The sequence below is a fragment of the Oncorhynchus keta genome, chromosome 13 (genome assembly GCF_023373465.1).
Source record: "Oncorhynchus keta strain PuntledgeMale-10-30-2019 chromosome 13, Oket_V2, whole genome shotgun sequence".
Classification (NCBI taxonomy): domain Eukaryota; kingdom Metazoa; phylum Chordata; class Actinopteri; order Salmoniformes; family Salmonidae; genus Oncorhynchus; species Oncorhynchus keta.
In genome coordinates this window covers 47828424-47840078 of record NC_068433.1, presented here as the reverse complement: position 1 = coordinate 47840078, position 11655 = coordinate 47828424, and the positions used below count along the sequence as shown (strand labels likewise).

At 46.7% G+C, this 11655-nt stretch overlaps 1 long non-coding RNA gene and 1 pseudogene across 1 annotated transcript; one reads left to right on the top strand and one right to left on the bottom strand.

Annotated features, from left to right (window-relative positions):
* Positions 1–1756: 1756 nt before the first annotated feature.
* The window catches only part of LOC127906872 (synaptotagmin-1-like), a 31278-nt pseudogene continuing 21379 nt past the window's right edge, over positions 1757–11655 (bottom strand).
* LOC127906828 (uncharacterized) lies at positions 2294–5580 on the top strand. The gene is made up of 3 exons (XR_008062946.1): positions 2294–2419; positions 4195–4300; positions 5017–5580. It is a non-coding gene; the product is annotated as an uncharacterized LOC127906828 (long non-coding RNA).

Below are 11655 nucleotides of genomic sequence, written 5' to 3'. Positions count from 1 at the left end.
ACCCCTATCCACATCGACGGGACAGTAGTGAAGAAGGTGGATTTTATGTTATGTTAAGTTTATGTTCCTTGGCGTACACATCACGGACAAACTGAATTGGTCCACCCACACAGACAGCATGGCGAAGAAGGCACAGCAGCACCTCTTCAACCTCAGGAGGCTGAAGAAATTAGTCTTGTCACCAAAAACACTCACAAACTTTTACAGATGCACATTTGAGAGCATCCTGTCGGAATGTATCACCGCCTGGTACGGCAACTGATCCGCCCACAACCGTAAGGCTCTCCAGAGGGTGGTGCGGTCTGCACAACGCATCACCGGGGCAAACTACCTGCCCTCCAGGACACCTTACACCACCTGATGTCACAGGAAGGCCAAAAAGATCATCAAGGACAACAACCATCCGAGCCACTGCCTGTTCACCCCGCTATCATCCAGAAGGCGAGGTCAGTACAGGTGCAAAGCGGGGTCCAAGAGACTGAAAAACAGCTTCTATCTCAAGGCCATCAGACTGTTAAACAGCCACCACTAACATTGAGTGGCTGCTGCATACCCTACATTACTCATCTCATGTGTATATACTGCACTCTATACCATCTACTTGTTGTAAAATTGTTAGGTTAGATTGCTTGTTAGATATTACTGCATGGTAGGAACTAGAAACACAAGCATTTCGCTACACTTGCATTAACATCTGCTGTGTAGGTGACAAATTTGATTTGATTTGAGATGATTTTTCCTTATGATCCATGGAGACACCAGTCATATGGAAGCAAACTAAAAAATCATATCAACATGATATGCATTGTGTCCCTTTTCCCACAGTGAAGTAAGCTGTAAATAGCTGTGCCGTTAATCTGATTTTATTTGTATGCTCTCATCATTTGCATAGATGAAATTTGGAGACCCAAGCTACAGGCTTCTGTCGGACCGAATCTGCCAAATTGCGCTTTAGAATGTTTTAATTATATACCCAGACTTTTTGCAGTTTTATTTCACAATATGTATTGTTAAATATTAGCCACTATCGGGAGCCACACATACATTTGTAACTGTCACTTAGGTGTTAGTTTCCTTTGAACTTGTTGCCTACATTTTGAAAGATTCCATTCCATTCCGTTTACTTTTCTTTCCTCTGTCATGTCTGTGTAGTTGTTCCTGAGGGTCGCTAGCATTAGTGGATCATATTAGGCTAACATTGAGAAATCATTTGGGACAGCCTACTCATAGCCTACTTGAGTCAATATGGAACTCAGACCATACGTAGCAGTTTAAGCCTGGTGCATCGTTCACGGCGACTGGACCCGTTGTCATACAGTTCCATGATTAATGAGGATCAGGGTAGATTTCTAGGACTACTGTTCAACCCCTATAGTACATCTACTTCCACCTTCTAATATTTAATGGAATGAACTTGAGTATCTCAACTTTCATCAATCAATTCTGTGCGTAGACGCACTCCAAACCTGTAAAATATGACTCATACATACTTTCCTAACCATACATTTAGCTTAAAGTCTACAAGATCAGAGTATTTTTTTATTTACCAGTTGGTGCTGAAACTGAGCTGAATATGCATATATATATACAGTAGATTGCTTTCTTTCATTGATCCCTATATTCTGAACCCGTTCCTTCAATGTATTTTAGTCTGTCGACAAAATAAAAATTTGAAGTACACTAATGCATTACGCGCCTGCATTAGGTAAGCCTGAATACCAACTACTGAGAAGTGCATAGGAAAGGTGTACATTTACTAAGTCTGAATCGGGCCCATGATGAATAGAGCCTGAGACTGATTATCCTTGTACAGACCAAAGAGCACACATTCACATGCTAATTTTAAGCCACCAATTAGCTCTTAGTAGCCACAAGCTTTGAACACAATCTCCTTGTCATTGGTCTAGGTGTTGGCACTAAGTCTTATTTGAAGTATTCTTTAAAAAAAAACCTGACATGGTGGTTTATGACTGAGCTCAATTAGATCTAGTCTTAATGCTTCAACAACATGGAGAACTCCCAAGATGTGCATGGCAATGTACAACACCTTTACCTGGATTTGCTCGAATGGCACTTCAAAGCTGAAGGACTCGTTGTAGTAAGGGTTGAGGGTGTTCTTCTTGATTGTCGTCTTCTTCTTCTTCAGCCTCTTCCCGTTCTGCATCAGGTGGATCTTCACGTAGGGATCTGAGGAAAGAAGAGAGGGCCAGGTTAGAACCCACTGCACCAGGTGGATCTTGACGTAGGGATCTGAGGAAAGAAGAGAGGGCCAGGTTAGAACCTACTGCATCAGGTGGATCTTCACGTAGGGATCTGAGGAAAGAAGAGAGGGCCAGGTTAGAACCTACTGCATCAGGTGGATCTTCACGTAGGGATCTGAGGAAAGAAGAGAGGGCCAGGTTAGAACCTACTGCATCAGGTGGATCTTCACGTAGGGATCTGAGGAAAGAAGAGAGGGCCAGGTTAGAACCCACTGCATCAGGTGGATCTTGACGTAGGGATCTGAGGAAAGAAGAGAGGGCCAGGTTAGAACCTACTGCATCAGGTGGATCTTCACGTAGGGATCTGAGGAAAGAAGAGGGCCAGGTTAGAACCCACTGCATCAGGTGGATCTTGCACGTAGGGATCTGAGGAAAGAAGAGAGGGCCAGGTTAGAACCTACTGCATCAGGTGGATCTTCACGTAGGGATCTGAGGAAAGAAGAGAGGGCCAGGTTAGAACCTACTGCATCAGGTGGATCTTCACGTAGGGATCTGAGGAAAGAAGAGAGGCCAGGTTAGAACCTACTGCATCCAGGTGGATCTTGACGTAGGGATCTGAGGAAAGAAGAGAGGGCCAGGTTAGAACCTACTGCATCAGGTGGATCTTCACGTAGGGATCCTGAGGAAAGAAGAGAGGGCCAGGTTAGAACCTACTGCATCAGGTGGATCTTCACGTAGGGATCTGAGGAAAGAAGAGAGGGCCAGGTTAGAACCTACTGCATCAGGTGGATCTTCACGTAGGGATCTGAGGAAGAAAGAGAGGGCCAGGTTAGAACCTACTGCATCAGGTGGATCTTCATAGGGATCTGAGGAAGAAGAGGGCCAGGTTAGAACCCACTGCATCAGGTGGATCTTCACGTAGGGATCTGAGGAAGAAGAGGGCGGGTTAGAACCTACTGCATCAGGTGGATCTTGACGTAGGGATCTGAGAAGAAAGAGGGCCAGGTTGAAACCTACTGCATCAGAGTGGATCCGTAGGGATTAAACCCTACTGCATCAGGTGGATCTTGACGTAGGGATCTGAGGAAAGAAGAGAGGGCCAGGTTAGAACCCACTGCATCAGGTGGATCTTCACGTAGGGATCTGAGGAAAGAAGAGAGGGCCAGGTTAGAACCTACTGCATCAGGTGGATCTTCACGTGGGGATCTGAGGAAGAAGAGAGGGCCAGGTTAGAACCTACTGCATCAGGTGGATCTTCACGTAGGGATCTGAGGAAAGAAGAGGAGGCCAGGTTAGAACCTACTGCATCAGGTGGATCTTCACGTAGGGATCTGAGGAAAGAAGAGGGCCAGGTTAGAACCCTGCATCAGGTGGATCTTCACGTAGGGATCTGAGGAAAGAAGAGGGCCAGGTTAGAACCTACTGCATCAGGTGGATCTTGACGTAGGGATCTGAGGAAGAAGAGAGGGCCAGGTTAGAACCTACTGCATCAGGTGGATCTTCACGTAGGGATCTGAGGAAAGAAGAGAGGGCCAGGTTAGAACCTACTGCATCAGGTGGATCTTCACGTAGGGATCTGAGGAAAGAAGGGCCAGGTTAGAACCTACTGCATCAGGTGGATCTTCACGTAGGGATCTGAGGAAAGAGAGGGCCAGGTTAGAACCCACTGCATCAGGTGGATCTTGGCGTAGGGATCTGAGGAAAGAAGGAGGGCCAGGTTAGAACCTACTGCATCAGGTGGATCTTGACGTGGGGATCTGAGGAAGAAGGGCCAGGTAGAACCCACTGCATCAGGTGGATCTTGACGTAGGGATCTGAGGAAAGCGTGGGAAGGAAAGAAGGGCCAGGTTAGAACCTACTGCATCAGGTGGATCTTCACGTAGGGATCTGAGGGAAAGAAGAAGGGCCAGGTTAGAACCCACTGCATCAGGTGGATCTTCACGTAGGGATCTGAGGAAAGAAGAGAGGGCCAGGTTAGAACCTACTGCATCAGGTGGATCTTGACGTAGGGATCTGAGGAAAGAAGAGAGGGCCAGGTTAGAACCTACTGCATCAGGTGGATCTTCACGTAGGGATCTGAGGAAAGAAGAGAGGGCCAGGTTAGAACCCACTGCATCAGGTGAATCTTCACGTAGGGATCTGAGGAAAGAAGAGAGGGCCAGGTTAGAACCTACTGCATCAGGTGAATCTTCACGTAGGGATCTGAGGAAAGAAGAGAGGGCCAGGTTAGAACCTACTGCATCAGGTGGATCTTGACGTAGGGATCTGAGGAAAGAAGAGAGGGCCAGGTTAGAACCCACTGCATCAGGTGAATCTTCACGTAGGGATCTGAGGAAAGAAGAGAGGGCCAGGTTAGAACCTACTGCATCAGGTGGATCTTGACGTAGGGATCTGAGGAAAGAAGAGAGGGCCAGGTTAGAACCCACTGCATCAGGTGGATCTTGACGTAGGGATCTGAGGAAAGAGAGGGCCAGGTTAGAACCTACTGCATCAGGTGGATCTTCACGTAGGGATCTGAGGAAAGAAGAGAGGGCCAGGTTAGAACCTACTGCATCAGGTGGATATTCACGAGGGCTCTGAGGAAAGAAGAGAGGGCCAGGTTAGAACCTACTGCATCAGGTGGATCTTCGTAGGGATCAGGGCCAGGTTAGAACCTACTGCATCAGGTGGAAAGATCTGAGAAAGAGAGGGCCAGGTTAGAACCTACTGCATCAGGTGGATCTTGACGTAGGGATCTGAGGAAAGAGGGGGCCAGGTTAGAACCTACTGCATCAGGTGGATCACGTAGGGATCTGAGGAAAGAAGAGAGGGCCAGGTTAGAACCTACTGCATCAGGTGGATCTTCACGTAGGGATCTGAGGAAAGAAGAGAGGGCCAGGTTAGAACCTACTGCATCAGGTGGATCTTCACGTAGGGATCTGAGGAAAGAAGAGAGGGCCAGGTTAGAACCTACTGCCACAAGGCATATACACCCTCCCTTTCTAGTGTCTCTACACTCATATGTTTTAGTCACACCTTGTCTGTCACTTTATTTGGATATATCAACACGGAGAGGAATCACACAGTCTGATAATATTCACCGTACTTACAAACCCATTTCAAATCATATGCAAGAGAAACAGAGTTGCGCACAATTTCTATAAATAGAATTTCGCTGCTTTTTCAAGTGGTTCATGTTTTCGCCACTTTCACTGAAGGGCCTCATTTCCCTTCCCCAATAATGAAGACTGAAGCCTCTCCAGAGTGGGCCTGCTGTGGCCGGCCATGTGGCACCCCTCTCTCTGGTAATCAGGTCAAAAGGACCAGTAAAAGATGCAGACTCACCCATCAGCCTTCCTGCTTTATCATTGGCAATCAAGACGTTGGACTAGCATGGCTAGCAATCCTGATTTATTTTACTCCTTTCGGAATGCTAATGACAAGCGGGAAGTGGAGAGAGGAGGGTGGAGTGGTACCCTGTTTGAGACAAGACACTTGAGTTTTGGAGAGCTAATGAGCCTTGGTAATGGACTGCCATTGAAACCAATTTGGTTAGATAGTAGACAGACTTATCTTAATGAAAACAGGTCACGCCATTTATCTTTGAAGATGAGACAGCGTTGTTGGTTCTAGGATCAACAAACACAAAGAAATAGGATAGGATATGGCATGGTAATTGAGCTAAACGACCAATCACATTAAGGGAAAGGGTGGCAGTTACAATTGAGCCCCAACATGGTAATGCACCAATGAAGCAAGGCATCAGTATCAATCCTCATAATGCTCTCTTGTTCTAAAATACTGCTGGTTCTCATAATCTAGATGTATCTGTGGCTCCCAGATGACTTTATTAGGCTGTCTTGGATGCTCATGGCGTAGGGCTTTGTAGGGATTTGTTCTACAGTTTTGACTGTGGAACATCTGTGGGATTCCTAGCAATGGCAAACATTTTGAAAGCAATGGTAAACATCTGTTATCCAACTTAGAGGGAAAGGAGGATACCTTGTCAGTTGTGCAACTGAATGTATTCAACTGAAATGTGTCTTCCGCATTTAACCCAACCCCTCTGAATCAGAGAGGTGCAGGGGGGCTGCCTTAATTGGCATCCATGTCTTCGGCGCCCGGGGAATAGTGGGTTAACTGCCTTGCTCAGGGGAAGAACAACAGATTTGTATCGGGGATTCAATCCAGCAACCTCCCGGTTACTGGCCCAATGCTCTTACCACTAGGCTAGGCTACCTGTGAATTTTCAGACTTGATTTGCTTTATTAATGAAAAATGTATCAACCCCTACAAGAATGTAGATGACTTATAATTCACATAATAATTTACATTTCCTGTTGTTGCAGGCATATTTTCCTGCTGTAGAAAACTGTCTCAAATTAAGACCCTACATCTGGAAGAGCTGATTGCTCACTGACAGGTTCATCCCATAGCTGTGTGCGCAGTGTACACTGAGAGACAGAGAAAAATAGAAGCAGAAAAAGAGAGAAAGAAAGGCAATGGGACAGAGGGAAAGGGAGAAAAAAAAGAAAGGACGGAGACAAAGTGTGATAGCGAGAGAAAGACAGAGAGAACTGAGTGAACGAAGAGAGAGAACTGAGTGAACGAAGAGAGAGAGGGTGAATGAACAGAAGGGAGAGAACAGCTAGAACAAAGAGAGAGAGAGAGAGAGAGAGAGAGAGAGAGAAAGAGAATGCAGCCTCGAGAGCGGGTGTCCATTGTGACGTTTATTACTCTCCTGCGGTGCGGTGAGGGCTGTGCCATGATAAAAGAGACAGTGGAGGAGAGGTGTGTGTTAGTGAATAGGCCCAGCAGTATCTAAATGGGAATCTTCTCCAGTGTCGGACTGTGAGCATCACACGGCCGTATCACCACTTTCTATCAGACTCTTCCATCAACAACCCCTTTATTGTTTTTTCTCTCTTTCTTTTTCTGATGTGTGCAGTGAATTCTCTTCAGCTCAGTTCCCTTCTTTATAGGTTCTACTAATGTCCCTGTAGGAAACTAAAGATGTGTCATGAGAGAGCTGATTACAAACAATCAGACTTCTACAGCTTCGCTGTTGACGCTGATAGGAAGCTTTTCTAATAGGTAATGATTGGAGGTTAATGGAGGGAAGTTTGTGGACGAACTAAGTATGGTCCCCAAGGTCTCTGTGGAGGTTAGGCTCAATCCCATTGGTTGGAACTGTCACAGCAGACTGATAACAGAGGCTGCATCAGATCCTGATCCCATGGCCGTGACAGCTGTAACTCACACAGGCATTCACACACGTTTAATGGCAAACGTATTTCTTCATCCCTGCTCCCGATCATTAGTTGCAACAGTTTTGAACCTGTGCAGAAATCTTTTATCTCTGTATAAAAAAAAGACCTCACATTCACAACCGTATGAATACATTCAACTCCTTCCCATTCCAACCCTGTATCTGGCTACCTCTGCCTCATCTTGACCATCCACACAGGCCTGGGCCTGAATGACCAGCACTGGATAAATGAATCCCCTATCCATAGAGACTGAGGCTGAATACACAACAACAACACCCAGGCAGGGATATCACAGATAACCTATCCCTCCACCGTTAGAAAAACACCTGTGGTGTCCCGTGGCTTTCAGCCTATTCTACCCAGACTCTTCTTATCTCACCGCCAGGATTATTGGGTTTTTGGCGGGCGACGACCCCAACTCATATCCAGCTCATTTTGGCGTCTCATCCCAGACAGCTCTAATCTCTGCCCATTTTGCGGATGAGTGGCCGTGGCAGCTGATGTGATGCGCCTGTCGCAGAGAGAGAGAGAGAGAGAGAGAGAGAGAGAGAGAGAGAGAGAGAGAGAGAGAGAGAGAGAGAGAGAGAGAGAGAGAGAGTTTAGAGAGAGAGAGAGAGAGAGAGTGAGAGAGAGAGAGAGAGAGAGAGACACTTTAGAGAGAGAGAGAGAGAGGAGGCAGAGAGAGAGAGAGAGAGAGAGAGAGAGAGAGAGAGAGAGAGAGAGAGAGAGAGCGTGACAGTCACTCTTGTGTCTTCTACACTTTAGATATGGACTGCAAGCGTGAATCATTTGGATCACTGCCAATGGGTCGGGTTATAATGAAAATATGCTGTGCCCATTTATAAAGAATCCCCTCCCTTCCCAGTGAACAGGGAGCAGCAGGTGTGTGAAGAAGTGGCTAACGGGGAGGACATGAGCGACGTCGGCTGCAGGTGTTTGTGGAGGAGATGATGCAAGCACCTGTCCCATGCGATCTGTCAGAGCAGCAGCCATAACAGGACCTTTCTATCCCAGCTGGCTCTGTGTCAAACAGATGACAGAGGGCCTTTTAACACGACAGTGTGTACATCCAAAACAAACACATTATATTCATTCCCTACCGTTACGAGCCTATTTCAGCGTTACTGTGTTTCCCCCGTCGGTTTGAACAGAATCGCTTAGATCCAGGCTTTAAGCTTGTCGATAACGAGTCATTGCTATATATTTTGGATTATAGGCCTAAGTGAAAGAGAATAGCTATCAATGCCAATCATAATTAGTCTACTGAGCGTGTGAAGACCAAACAGAAAGCTACTTGTAAACATGCACGTTGGCTGCTTACTCGAGTGTGCTGTGTGTTGGCTTGCGGGGGCTGTGTACGAGATGTTGAACAAACGTCAACACAAGCAGGTTAAATATAGCTCAGCTGTCATCTTAGTTTCCCTCCCATCGTTCTGGATGGGCCATGGAGGAGGGGCACGCAGGGCCCCACTGTCATCTTAGTTTCCCTCCCATCGTTCTGGATGGGCCATGGAGGAGGGCACGCAGGGCCCCACTGTCATCTTAGTTTCCCTCCCATCGTTCTGGATGGGCCATGGAGGAGGGGCACGCAGGGCCCCACTGTCATCTTAGTTTCCCTCCCATCGTTCTGGATGGGCCATGGAGGAGGGGCACGCAGGGCCCCACTGTCATCTTAGTTTCCCTCCCATCGTTCTGGATGGGCCATGGAGGAGGGGCACGCAGGGCCCCACTGTCATCTTAGTTTCCCTCCCATCGTTCTGGATGGGCCATGGAGGAGGGGCACGCAGGGCCCCACTGTCATCTTAGTTTCCCTCCCATCGTTCTGGATGGGCCATGGAGGAGGGGCACTGGATGGGCCAGGGGCCCCACTGTCATCTTAGTTTCCCTCCCATCGTTCTGGATGGGCCATGGAGGAGGGGCACGCAGGGCCCCACTGTCATCTTAGTTTCCCTCCCATCGTTCTGGATGGGCCATGGAGGAGGGGCACGCAGGGCCCCACTGTCATCTTAGTTTCCCTCCCATCGTTCTGGATGGGCCATGGAGGAGGGGCACGCAGGGCCCCACTGTCATCTTAGTTTCCCTCCCATCGTTCTGGATGGGCCATGGAGGAGGGGCACGCAGGGCCCCACTGTCATCTTAGTTTCCCTCCCATCGTTCTGGATGGGCCATGGAGGAGGGGCACGCCAGGGCCCCACTGTCATCTCGGTTTTACACTTGGAGTTGACATGAATCATTCACATGCAACTAAGCATACGTTTTACACACTTGGAGTTGACATGAATCATTCACATGCAACTAAGCACACACACACACACACACACACACACACACACACACACACACACACACACACACACACACACACACACACACACACACACACACACACACACACACACACACACACACACACACACACACACTTCCAAACTTCTGCATTTCCCTAATCACCACCAAATTGGTTTTCCATTCGTTCATCATTATAATAACACCTGGCCTCATTGCTTTCCACACCTTGGAAGTGTAAATGACTGGAGTGGGGCTGCGAACCTGGAGCTCCCTTAAACAGCCAGGCAGTATGCATGAGAAACAAAACAAATAATATGGTCTCCAGCCGAGAGGCTTGATGGCATGCTGTGTGGTGAGGTGAGGGAGCACTGGCTGAAGGCAGTGAAGGTTCATTAATACCACAGGACTGGTTGATGTGATAACCTCCTCACTGAGGAGGTCCATTACCCTGTTATGAACAGCCTCACTATCCCCTGTGACTGACAGAGAGAGAGAGAGAGAGAGAGAGAGAGAGAGAGAGAGAGAGAGAGAGAGAGGAGATGGAGATGGAGAGAAGAGAAAGAGATAGACGGAGAGAGGGAGAGAAGTGTCACAGTGCAGACGGTACATCCATTATCTTAACAAGCATGTACTCATCCTCCAGTAACATCCACTGTGCTTCTGTATGTAACACACTGATACTATTCTATAGCACTATATTATTTACCACAAATCATTTGATTGGCTCTTGATAGTGCCTGTGGCTTTACACACTTTACACACTTCACTGTATGTAGGTTGTCAGCATTGGCGCCGAGTTCTCTTTATATGTTTCTACTCACCTTTTATGTGAGGAGACATGGTCTATGTGCCCCGCAAATATACTTCACCCATAGAAAATAGGCTGTTTTCACATTGCTGCACACAGCCAGTGAAGAGCCCTGCAGCCTTGAGAAGTGACAACTACAGTTGAAGTCAGAAGTTTCATACACCTTAGCCAAATACATTTAAACTCAGTTTTTCACAATTCCTGACATTTAATCCTAGTAAAAATTCCCTGTTTTAGGTCAGTTAGGAACACCACTTTATTTTAATGCTGTGAAATGTCAGAATAATAGTAGAGAGAATGATTTATTTCAGCTTTTATTTCTTTCATCACATTCCCAGTGGGTCAGAAGTTCACATATACCCAATTAGTATTTGGTAGCATTGCCTTTAGCACTCCAAAAGTACGATCTTTGTCCCCATGTGCAGTTGAAAACCGTAGTATGGCTTTTTATGGCGGCTTTGGAGCAGTGGCTTCTTCCTTGCTGAGCGGCCTTTCAAGTTACGTCAATATAGGACTCGTTTTACTGTGGATATAGATACTTTTGTACCTGCTTCCTCCAGCATCTTCACAAGGCCATTTGCTGTTGTTCTGGGATTGATTTTCACTTTTCGCACCAAAGTACGTTCATCTCTAGGAGTCAGAACTTCCTGAGTGGTATGACGGCTGAGTGGTCCCATGGTGTTCATCATTGCATACTAATCTTTGTACAGATTAACTTTCAGGCGTTTGGAAATTGCTCCCAAGGATGAACCAGACTTGTGGAGGTCTATACATTTTTTTCTGAGGTCTTGGCTGATTTCTTTTGATTTTCCCATGATGTCAAGCAAAGAGGCACAGAGTTTAAAGGTCCACAGGTAAACCTCCAATCGACTCAAATGATGACAATTAGCCTATCAGAAGCTTCTAAAGCCATGACATCATTTTCTGGAATTTTCCAAGTGGTTTAAAGGCACAGCCAACTTAGTGTATGTAAACTTCTGACCCACTGGGAATGTGATACATTTTTATGTGAAATAATCTGTCTGTAAACAATTGTTTGAAAAAGTACTTATGTCATGCAGAAAGTAGATGTCCTAACCGACTTGCCAAAACTATAGTTTGTTTTCAA